At 43.7% G+C, this 12,578-nt stretch overlaps 1 protein-coding gene across 4 annotated transcripts in view; it reads left to right on the top strand.

Annotated features, from left to right (window-relative positions):
* LAMA3 (laminin subunit alpha 3) overlaps positions 1–12,578 on the top strand; it is a 273,575-nt gene that overhangs the window by 48,032 nt on the left and 212,965 nt on the right. The gene's annotated exons all lie outside the window — the stretch shown is intronic.

Raw genomic sequence — 12,578 nt, 5'->3', positions numbered from 1 at the left:
GGCACAAGGAGATTGAGTGAATCTCAAAGCTTAATTTCTTAAGAGATGGCACAGTTTGGAAACTAGCACCAGACATTCTGGCTCCAGATTCTGCACTCTCAACCATTACAATACACTGCCCATAAAATATGAAGTGCTTTTTTTATGTATGTATTTTTAAACTTTGTCTAAATGTGCTATCACATCTAGTTTGACATTTTCAGTTTTCCTGTGCTTTCTATTATGTGGGTTCACCCATATTGCTGGATATACATCTATTTCTTTGCTTTTGACGACTATAGGGTGGTATTTGTATGGTCAATTAGTGAGACGATCTTTCACATTGATCATATTGTCCCATTTCAACATTAGATTATTTTATATAATATTGCCTTGGGGGAAATCATATACAAGTATAAATGAGGTGTGTACCGAAAGTTACATCAGATATTTCAAACTTAAATTGCATTTTTTCCAATAAAAATGTTACAAATTAGAATTCTCCTTTAAGCTATGCCCAAAAATCTCATCTAGTCCCATGTAGTTATAAAAGCTTTAATATTTCACATTTGCAAGATAGAGTGGTAGAAGCCAATACTGATCTTGGGGGAATATCCTAAATCCTAAATCCTCTCTGTGTAGCATTTGGATCACAGGGAGCACAAAAGGCTCCCAGGATTGGGAAAAGCTTAAGGAAGGAAGACAAAGGGATGAGAGATTAAGGGAAGGGGTGGAGCTGGGTCCCAGGAAGGTGTGCAGGGGAAGACCTGTCGTTGTGTGGACGCTGGGGGTGAGGGACCTTGGGGTTTCCCATACTCCACCCCAGAGGCCTCTCTCCAGAATGCTCAGCCACTACCACCTACCCTCTTAAGACCCAGACCGAATTCCCCAAGAAATAGCTGGATTGGTTTTAGTGGGATAGTCCTTGCTGGCATGGAAAATGCTTCCCCCACCCTCACCATTAGTCCCCTCCTCCAGTGGACAGAGTAGGATATGCTGTCCCCAGGCTCGCTGAATGTGCCCAGAGCCAAGACTGCTGGCTCCGGTTTCTCTGTTTAACCCACACCTTCTGAGGCGGATCTGTCTGGCTTACCTGTCCACCTCCCTGGCTCCTGTTATACTCCACATCCTTTCTGGGGTAGGCTGCCATCCCTGCCCTAGTTCCCAGCAGTGACATCCCAGAGCTGGATTTCAGGAAACTGAGGCTCAGCGACATTCCAGTCAAGTCACCTGGCTACCAGCCTATGCTGATGGGACAGAAACCCAGTTCTGGTGTGCGTCAGGCATGGAATCCACCTGCACTTCACTCCGCTTCCCAGCCACCTTCCCTCACCCCATTCCGTGGTAACCTTTCTTAACCCCCCCTGCCCTGCAGTGTCACTCTGACCCACACATTTGTTCTGCTATGAAAAATGACTACTGGGGTCCTTGGGAGAGCCAGAGCATTTATGTGGGGGCATTTGGAACTCAAGGGAAGTTCTGACATCCTGATCCAAGAGTTCACCTGGGATGTGCCTTCTCATCACAGTGAAAGTGACTTTGAGCTGTCCTGTTTTACACCAAGTAAGTGGAATCCTTAGGGTTCTGGCTGACTCCCAGCATCGCCCTCATCCAGGCAGGATACCGGCCCTGCCCTGGCCCACAGCAGCATGCGCTCAGAGGATTCCTGCTGCAGGTGAGGAGTGAGCAGGAAGACTGAGTACGTGTCTTGTATTCACAAGGCCATGTGCATTCTAGATTTGATTATTTAGTCACTCTTGTGAGGAGTGTTTTAAAGGAGAAGTGCAGTGCCTCATCAAGCGCAGAATGCAGACAACTACCCAGAGGGACTGCTCAGTGGAGGCCTGAGGTTAAGTAGGAGTTATCAGGCTCCAGGGGGCTGGGGTCAAGCTTCAGTTTGGGTCACGCTGAGTTGGGGCCGGAAGTGCCGTGCCTCCAGGAAATCCGGCATTGAAGTCTATGTGAGAAGTCTGGGCTGGAGATTTACATCAATCATCGGTGGTGTAAGATAGAAGTAGAGTGTGGAGGGAGGCGAGCCTGGACGGGGACCTGAACTCTGAGAGAATTGGAGGAGCAGAGGGGAGTGAGTCCCCGCACAGCAGTTGAGGTGTGGATGTGTTGGGAGAAGAGAGGTGGGGTAGGGCTGGAAGAGGATCTGGATGGAAGGAGAGGCCGTTTTCTCTTCTTTGGGATGGGAGGGACATTTGCAAGCCGATGATGGGTGGGTCCAACAGAAGGCAGGGGAGTGCAATCCAGCAAGAGGAGGAAGGCATTGGCTTTTGACAGGAAGAGGTTCCTCCCTTCCTCCGTCTGGAGAGAAGGAGCAGATGTGCAGATGCAAATGCATTCATAGACTTGGGAAAGTAAAGGACGCCGTTCCTTTTTTTGTGGTTTTGATTTTGCTAGTGAAAGAAAAACAGGACTCATTGAGGGTGGAGGGAGCAAAGGTGGGAAGTGGTGGGAGTTTGAGGAGCATGGAGAATCAGGCCCAGAAATGAGCAGAAGTGAAGGAAATTGCACAGTCAGGACCACAGCAGCAGAAGGCACAGAGCCCACCTGTGAGGACACGGCTGTGTTCGAACGCTACCTGCCATGGCTAGTCCTGACCGTATGTCAGCCCTGAGCCTGGACAGGGGACTCAGCACACCCCTGTTGGGATCAGCCACTGTCCCTGGAAGTGAGATGGTGCTGCCATCACAGCCACTTCCAGAAAGAATTCTTCAGTGTCTCTGCCTTTTTGCATCACTTGCTCTAGATACAGACGCTTGGAAGGAATCATGCAATTCACTGAGCCCGGGGGGTACATTCCTGCTGCCTTACCTGCCAGGGGAGCTGAAAAACCTGGTATTTTCAGCTTCTAAAGTTGGAGTTGCATTCTGTTCCCAGCAAGATTCATACGGTGCGAAGAGGATTCAGATCCTTGGAAGTCAAGCAGAAAAGACAGACACCTGCACCATGGCCTCCTCTCTGGCCTGACTCTGGACAGTTGCCCAGAGTCCCTTGCGCTACATCTAAGCACCCAGAGAAGGGCCTCCTAATCCTGGAACTGTGGCCTTCTTAGAGTGCGGGTTGGTGCCTCTGCAGATGCACAGCCTCTTACCTTATTTGGGTTTGTAATTGTGACAACCAACAAAATATCCCCTTCAATTTTCCCGACACCCCAGACCACGGTACAACAACTACCAAATTAAGGGATATAGTGTTCAGAAAGCAAAGGCAGCTTTTGGGCAAAGGGCAAGTTTTAAGAAGAATATTTAATCTGTAGCCCGGCTGATTTGAAATGACACTCTAACATAAAGCTCATTCCCAAAATAAATATTCTGACTAATAAAAGTGAACATACTGAGCCAATTTAAGTGAGCTTCATTATGCCCTTTAGATATGTAGTCAGAAAGGTTTCTGAAGTGTCCTGACATGAGTAAGCACATTGGAAAAGCAGCAAAAGATAATTTCAGCCTTAAGTAAAACTCTGAGTTAGCCAAGGATCCTGAATCTTAAGAAAGATGTAACAGAGGGAGAAGGGAATAGATATGACAATTAAAAGTTGGAAAGAACCATTATGAGTGCAGACCAGAAATGTTAACACTCTTTAGATAGAAGCATATTGGCCAAGATGAGGAAACTGGAGTGTTATGGAGGGTATGAACTTATTTATGAAAAACGACAATAACATCATTTAGAATCTGATTTAGGACAAATTATCATCACTGAGAAATATTTTGCTGAAGCCTATTCTGGTGTAAGCCACTTATAAAAATCCATATATTTTTAGGAGTTGTTTGGTCTAAAAAATATAAATAGATTGAAGGAGGATTTAGGTAACTCGGTTGCTGGTTATTAAAGTTGAGTTAGTTAAATCTCTTTTTTAGAAGAACCTGACTATAGAATTTCCTTTGTTCTGTAAAGTTTGTCAGACACATTCTTAGGCTACTCATCCGTTCAGTGAGTGAATTGAAGAGCATACCTAATTTTCTCGTAAATTATCAAAAAAGTGTGAATGAGAAAAAGTGAGTTTTACAAGGAGAACCAGGTCCCAGACAAAACAAATCCATGACAGTTGAAAGTCGTTACAGAGAGTAGGATAAACTACAAGACTCAGTTATGAAATTGAGCTCAGAGCTGTTAGATTCTGGCTGACTTCAGTTTATAGTCACCACCAAATCTATTTGTAAATCGTTAGTTGTAGATAAAATGCTCTTGAGTAACAGTTTGGTCTCAAGTTCTGCACTTTAAGTCTATTTAGGGAGTAATGATTAAAGACCACGAGGACTGAAAATTATGCCATATGTCATCAATCCTTCTCTTTCCTCCCCTAGAGTTCAAAATTTATCAGTATAAAATCTACGTGTCATACCTAACAACTTCCCCTTTGTCTTACCATTTTTTTTTTCCCCTGAAATCTTTCATTAAGATTGTCATTTTCCAAGTTGTTGTGGTGACCCAAATCTTTAGACTGAGTTTTGGTGTAGAGATTTTATTTCTCAGGCTCCTGTGGTTCTTTTACATTAGAAAGTGAGACACTCTCTCCTCTCCTTTCCAGTTTCCACCCTAATCTTTGCCTCCTGCTGACTTGAATCTCGATTGCTTTAAAAGAACCTAGGGAGACAGGACGTGGGCATTTAACTTCTGGGCAGGCTGCCATGTGGGATAAAGAGTAGAAATCTGTGCTACTCCACGGGGGAAGGAGGGCTGATGAGAGAAAGTTTTTGACAAACATGGAGGAAACCTGTAATGGCCAGAACTTGTCAGCAATGCAGTGAGTACCCCTTAGAATGAGATGCTAGAGTGAGAGGGGACTTAGGGACCTCTTGAGCCCCTTCCTCTAAGTTTCTGGAGTGATCCACCTTCTCTCCTGTAGGTGAGCAGGTACTTCTGGAACCAGTAAGAGGAGCTAAGAATCCTCCTTAGACCTAAACCAAGCACACTCTTTCTGATAGTGCCAGGGCCTGAGTTTTTCAGCAAGGGTGATGACAAACCCAAAAGAAAGAAGTGTTCTTGCTGAACTATTGGCAGATGGACTCTTTAGGCCAGGATTAAAAGGATCCCTTTTTGGGCTGGCTGGGTTGTATTTTCATCCCTGGCCTTGGTTGTTTTATGAGGATTGTACCTCATTTTGTAAAAAAATGTCAAACTAAGTTACTAAACTGCAGTTGAATTTTACTCAATTGCCATCATTTCTTCTCAATTAAAAAAAAGTCTATAAAATTGGCTCAGTTGATAAGTTTTTCAAATGGACACCAACCACAAAGTAAATTTAATTGCTTGGTTCTATATTTAGTGACTTATTTTTTCATAATTTGTATTTGTATTTTGTACATGGGTAGTAGGGAGATTTGTAATTTAGTTAATAAAAATAAATGCTTCGGCCGGGTGTGGTGGCTCACGCCTGTAATCCCAGCACTTTGGGGGGCCAAGGCGGTTGGATCACAAGGTCAGGAGATCTAACACAGTGCCTAACACAGTGAAACCCCGTCTCTACCAAAAATACAAAAAATTAGCCAGGCGTGGTGGCAGGCGCCTGTAGTCCCAGCTAGTTGGGAGGCTGAGGCAGGAGAATGGCGTGAACCTGGGAGGCAGAGCTTGCAGTGAGCTGAGATGGCACCACTGCACTCCAGCCTGGGTGACAGAGTGAGACTCCGTCTCAAAAAAAAAAAAAAAAAAAAAAAAGTTTCAAAGTGTCTTCCCCAGGTTACTTATTAATTACAAATGTAAAAAATGTAACTTACGATGGGGAAATATGATGGACATCTTTTTAAGCAAGTGATGAAACTTGGCATTGTCAATAATAGGACAGCTTGGCTTCACGTGCCTCTTGCTGACATCATGAAAAGGAAGTGCCACCCAGCTAGTGATTTGGCCAAGAATGCCCCACCTGACAGCACTTTGGGAGGCTGAGGCAGGTGGAACACTTGAGGTTAGGAGTTCGAGACCAGCCTGGCCAATGTGGAGAAACCCTGTCTCTACTAAAAATACAAAAATTATCCAGGCATAGTGGTGCACACCTGTAATCCCAGCTACTTGGGAGGCTGAGGTCCAAGGATTGCTTGAACCCAGGAGGTAGAAGTTGCAGTGGGCCGAGATCGTGCCATTGCACTCCAGCCTGGGGGACAGAGTGGAACTCTGACTCAAAACAAACAAAAAAGCGTTCTCCATCTGAGTCAAATCGTGAGAAAATAAGCAGACAAATTCAGACTGGGGGACGTTCTGTGATTCTGTGACCAATTCTGTGATGGAACGTTAAGAGTTAGAACAGACTGTGGGACATTTTGGACTCTTCAAAATGTCAGTGTCAGGAAGGATGAAACATGTTGGGGGACTGCTGTGGATCAAAGGGGACAAAAGAGACCTGACAACTCACTGCCATATGTAATCCTTGATGAAATCCTGAAATGGGAGAATAATGCAATGGGGATTATTGAGAGGATCAGGGAAATTTGAATATGGACAATGTATTAAATACAATTTTGAATATATGGTAAAATTTCTTATGCATGAAAATGTTGAATTTATGTAGAAGAAATATCCATGTTCTTGGAAGATAACATGCTGAAGTATTTAGGAGGAAAGTATTATGATGTCTGTAACTTCCTTTCAAAGAATCAAAAATGTGTGTGTGTGTGTGTGTGTGTGTGTGTGTGTGTAGAGAACAAAAAAATATGGCACACTGTTAACGGTGAATCTAGGTGAAAAGCATGTGAGTATTCATTGTATTGTTCTTTGAGCTTTCCTGTAGGTTTACAAATTATGCAAAATAAAAAGTTGGGAGAAGTAAATTATGAAATGCCACCTTGTGGAATAATATGTTTATTAAATTATAAAGCTGTTGACAGACTGATCTCACTTTTATTACAAACTTGGAGGTTTCTGGCATGGGGAGTACTCTTTAGTTGAGTGGGAAGCTTATTTTGGATGTGACTTTAAGTGTACTTGCACAGTATTTTGCACTTTCACAATCCCATCTGGTAGTTTCATTTCAATTCAACAACATGTATTATTAAGCCCCTTTTCTGAGGATACAGGAGTGATTCAGACACAAAGATGGCACAGCCTAGTGGGAATGACAGATGAAAACAAATATGTGCCACAGTGCATGACAGGTGCTCTTTTAGAAGAAGAATATCAAATTTGTATGAAGTACATATTATTCTTCTTCATTTTCTTAAAAAATATCTGTTTTGATCATTTTATGAGCAAATAAATGAAATCTCAGAGTATGTAAGTGATGTACTTGGAGTCGCATAGCCAGTGGGTGACAGGGCAGAGATTTTCCCCCCAGGGGAGTTCATTCTACTACAACTTAGCTTAGACACCAAGGTAGGACCACTACGGGGTTCAACTCTGTCTCTGTGTTTGCCAGCTGGTACCTGCCCCTTTAACTCAGTAGTAGCTACACAGCTTTACTAGCCATCCATCCATCCACTCATTTATTCATTCACACCCATGTATTGAACACCTGTTACAAGCAGTCAGTCCAGGAAAGGCCTGAAATGAATAGAGGACAGGCTGCACCAAGCTGTAACTTCAGAGGCTTCAGTGCATGCAGCCCTGCGGCGAGAAACAAGGATCAGAGGACACCCTCTGGTCTCCCCTACTCACCTTGAAGTCTTTTGAAGTTGAAGTGCCTCACACTCTCCCTTTTATGATCATTATCTGCTTTACTAAAACATTATTTAAAAGACTACTTTGTTTCTCTACCTAAACAATCACCAACACACTTCAAGCTATCTTTAGCTTATTACAAAAGCACATGGAGAGATTACAACTCCGTCGCTCTCCATCATTTCTCCCCTTATCTCTGACCCCCAAATATGATCTCTTTGAAAATGTACAACTTTGCCTTTCTACCTACAGTGGCTCCATAGCTTGGTGCTTCCTAGTCTCACAGAGGGTCCTCGATTATATCAGCAAATCTCTAGCATCACTCATGTGTGCTTTGAAGTATTTTCAGTGGCCAAAGAGTAAACTCAAGTACTGAGAGTAAAAAAGGAATGTTAACAGAAGGAGCGATTCAACAAGCATATCATTTAAAATTACCAAGCAAAACAACAGAATGAATCCCTACCTGTTGGCTTAACATGCCTGAACCGGGCTGTGAACATACTTAGGAGACCTCTCACTCTGCCTCACTATGACATTTTGAATGTGCAAGTGTCAGAGGAGATTTGCCGCAGAGCTGGAGACCTTGGCAAGATTCCAGGGCATGTTACACAGCAGGGGTGGTGTTAAATAACACATATAGTCACTTGGTGCAAATGGGATCCAAACCAAAGAGATGCACCCTACCAATATATTCAGAGCACATAAACATACATTGGGGAACCTCAGAAATAATTCCTAAGACAAAAATGGGAGGGAAACATTGAAAAGTGGCATGTTCTAGCTAATTAGTGCTGGAAGATGAGTTGGTGCCATCAGTGGAGTTATTAAGTTAGGCCTGGGTGGCAGGATACTGTAACAGGCAGAGGGGAACATCAGTTGCTGCTAGAGTTGGGATTTTTAAGTGTCATAATGCTTCAAAGGGATCAAATGTTACCTAGAAATAAGATGAAACTAAACAAAGAGAGGCTGCCTTCTGAGCCACTGAAGCTACTTCGTTCATATGGCTTTGTAGTGGCAGAAACTGGCCGGGCATGGTGGCTCACGCCTGTAATCCCAGCACTTTGGGAGGCCGAGGCGGGCGGATCACAAGGTCAGGAGATCGAGACCATCCTGGCTAACAGGGTGAAACCCCATCTCTACTAAAAATACAAAAAAACCGGGCATGGTGGCAGGGGCCTGTAGTCCCAGCTACTCAGGAGGCTGAGGCAGGAGAACAGCGTGAACCCGGAAGGCAGAGCTTGCAGTGAGCCGAGATCGCGCCACTGCACTCCAGCCTGGGCGACACAGCGAGACTCCGTCTCAAAAATAAAATGAAAAATAGAAAACCAATGCCCTCAATTAACACTTGAGATATATCATAACATAGCGCCCCACCCTAGGCTCTGTAGAATAGAACTTTAGCATATTGGGAAATAATGATGTTTGGTACTTCTCTGATGACTTCTTCCCCTCAAGATGAAACAGATCAAATATTCAGTACCTATTAGGTCCTGTGACATCTCAAACGTTTAGTGGGTGGAATACACTTAGGCTCAGTGTTTTTATTCCTGCAAGGTGTGGGCTTGTTACTTAACCTCTCTAAACTTTCCTCAACTTTAAAGTGTGATTAATAAAACTCCGCTTCTTATTGTGAAGTCTAAATGAGAGAATGTTTGTCAAGTGCTTAACATGGTACGTGGAACGACAGTATTCATTAAATCATGACCTATTAGATAAATAGTTTAGAGGGCTATGTGTGCTATGATTGTGGGAGTTTGGTGGAAGGGATTAAGAATGCTTTGAATGATTACTGTATTCAAAAAAGTTTCATTTGTAGTCTATCGAATTCACGTAATTAACAGTGGCCTTATTTTGATGTGGTCTGAGAGAGATGTGCGAAGAGTTTTTAGCGAAATATATTTGCTCTGATTTTCCAAACAGGAATTCTTGGATTTCCTATGAATTCCTTCACTACATAATGATGGGATGTGTCTTTGGAAATTGTTACACCTACCTTTACAGTATTGCTTTATGATTTTCAGAGTACCTTATAATTCCTAATTAGTTTTTATGAGGTTGGATCGCTTTTTCCGCACGTTGGTAGACAACTTGGGAGTGTTAACCTGAGCCCAAATAAGCACTTTTTTCAAGATCAAAGAGCAAATGTTTGATAGGGACAGAACTGGCTGAGCTTAGGGTTTCCAGTAATCAGTGTGACAATTCTTCCTTCCTCAGAGATAAGCAAAGGGGCTTCTTTGAGCAAGGGGTAAATCTCTGTGCCTGAGAGGAGTGGTTCTCAAACTATGGATGAGAACCTGGGAGGGTCCCCAAGACCTTTTGGGAGGTCTACAAGGCCAGTGTTCCTCCTTCCTCTATTATAGATCTATGTGAGGCTAGATCTTCAAATACGTCAGCCAAACAACATATCACATCAGAGTGAATGAAGAAGCAGGTGTGGGAATCCAGCTTTCTCCTATTAAGCCCAATACTTAGTGAGCTTCACAAAAATGTAAAGCAATGCCACTGCTCTCACCAAAAATTTCATGTTTTAGAAAATATAGCTGGCCAGGCGTGGTGGCTCATGCCTGTAATCCCAGCACTTTGGGAGGCCAAGGCGGGCGGATCACGAGGTCAGGAGATTGAGACCATCCTCGCTAACACAGTGAAACCCCGTCTCTACTAAAAATGCAAAAAATTAGCCCGGCGTGGCGGCGGGCGCCTGTAATCCCAGTTACTTGGGAGGCTGAGGCAGGAGAATGGCATGAACCCAGGAGGTGGAGCTTGCAGTGAGCCGAGATTGCGCCACTGCACTCCAGCCTGGGCGACTGAGTGAGACTCCGCCTCAAAATAAAAAAATAGTAATTTTTAATAAAAATATATTTATGCTAACATGTAAAATGTTTATTATATTAAATGATTGATAGTATATCTATCTTAAAGTTTTTTAACTTTAATTTTAAATATGGTGCATATCAATAGATAGAACTCACACAAACGAAAGCTCTTTTAGGTCTTCAATAATTTTTAAAAATATGAAGGGGGTCCTGAGAACAAAAAGTTTGAGTCTCATTGTCCTAGATACTTTGCCTTCTGTTTTGGGGTTTGCAATGTTTACATTAGCTGGCAGTTCTCAGACTTAAAAAAACAAAAAACAAACAAATGAAAAACTCTTATCATACTACTGTTTGTGAAAAATATTAAGATGAAACTCCTTTTTTTTTTTCCCTTGGGAAAAAAAAGGAACCCACAGGGTCTGAGCACTCCCTCCTCCCCAACTAGAGGAGCCTGTGGTTCAAAGGGCTTTACTGGGCTAGAGGGAAGTGCTCCTCAGATAGTCACTGGGAAATCTGTTGCCTGGGGTCAGGGAGCCTGGAGTGGGGTGGGGATAATCCTCACTCATTAATACATTAACATAGATTTGCTTAACACTGGGTTCAATGTCATACCAGGCTCTTTGGGAAATAGAACCTCAGGGTTCAAAATTCAAGCCAAATAAGTTTTGGGGGAAGGAATGGGAATAAACTGCAAAGGCTTCTGGCTGTGGAGCTGAAGAGTGGGAGGTGAAGAAAGCAGGACTGAAGCCCCTCTTCATCTCTTCCATACTTTTGCATCATCCTGGCCATGGGCAAAAGAGTGATGAGAGTGAACGAGAAAGCTGTTAAGAGGGAGAACAATCAGGAAAAGATGAGACCAGAGGAGATCCACAGGGAAGGAGTGCTACCACTCCATCAAACAGCTGCTCGGGTTTCAGTTCTGGCAGCCGTGATCTCTCTAAAACCTGGAACCAGGGTTAGGACACTGCTGGGAAACACTCTGGGCTGTTCTGTTGGTTCTTGGCCCTGGGAGGGCTTAGCATGCGATGACTATTGCTTGCCATCAGACTTTTCTGAATGCATAGACTTTAAGATGCACTGTAGACTGATTGAAATGGAATGGCATATTGGTTAAGGTATGACAAAGATGATGATCAATGTCTATATTTGGTGGAGAAAGAAAGATAATGATTTTCGTTTTGAATTTGATCAGCTTGAGAGGCTGCCCCTGGGTAGAGATGTGGAGGGGTGGCCTGCTCTGCCACACCTGTAGGCATTTCTCATCAGGTGGGATGAGAGACTAAGAAAGAGACACAGAGACAAAGTATAGAGAAAGAAAAGTGGGCCCAGGGGACCCGCGCTCAGCATACGGAGGACCCACACTGGGCTGGCACTGGTCTCTGAGTTCCCTCAGTATTTATTGATCATTATCTCTAACATCTCAGAGAGGGGAATGTGGCAGGACAATAGGGTAATAGTGGGGAAAGGGTCAGCAGGAAAACATGTGAACAAAGGTCTCTGTGTCATAAACAAGGTTAAGAAAAGGTGCTGTGCTTTGATGTGCATATACATAAACATCTCCATGCGTTAAAGAGCAGTATTGCCCCCAGCTTGTGTCACCTCCAGCCTTACGGCTGTTTTCTCCTATCTCAGTAAATAGAACGTACAATCGGGTTTTACACCAAGACATTCCATTGCCCAGGGACCAGCAGGAGACAGATGCCTTCCTCTTATCTCAACTGCAAATAGGCCTTTCTCTTTTACTAATCCTTCTCAGCACAGACCCTTTATGGGTTTTGGGCTGGGAGACAGGTGTTGGGCTGGGGGATGGTCAGGTCTTTCCCTTCCCACGAGGCCATATCTCAGGCTATCACATGGGGAGAAACCTTGGACAATACCTGGCTTTCCTAGGCAGAGGTCCCTGAAGGCTTCCGCAGTGTATTGTGTCCCTGGGTACTTGAGAGTAGAGAATGGCGATGACTTTTAACAAGCATATTGCCTCCAAGCACTTTTTTAACAAAGCACATCCTGCATAGCCCTGAATCCATTAAACCTTGAGTCAACACAGCACATGTCTCTGCGAGCACAGGGTTGGGGCTAGGGTTACAGATTAACAGCATCTCAAGGCAGAAGAATTTTTCTTAATATAGAACAAAATGGAGTCTCTTATGTCTACTTCTTTCTACATAGACACAGCAACAGTCTGAT

The sequence above is a fragment of the Macaca thibetana genome, chromosome 18 (genome assembly GCF_024542745.1).
Source record: "Macaca thibetana thibetana isolate TM-01 chromosome 18, ASM2454274v1, whole genome shotgun sequence".
Lineage (NCBI taxonomy): Eukaryota > Metazoa > Chordata > Mammalia > Primates > Cercopithecidae > Macaca > Macaca thibetana.
Note: the sequence above shows the minus strand (reverse complement) of the source record. Positions and strands in the feature narration are given on the sequence as shown.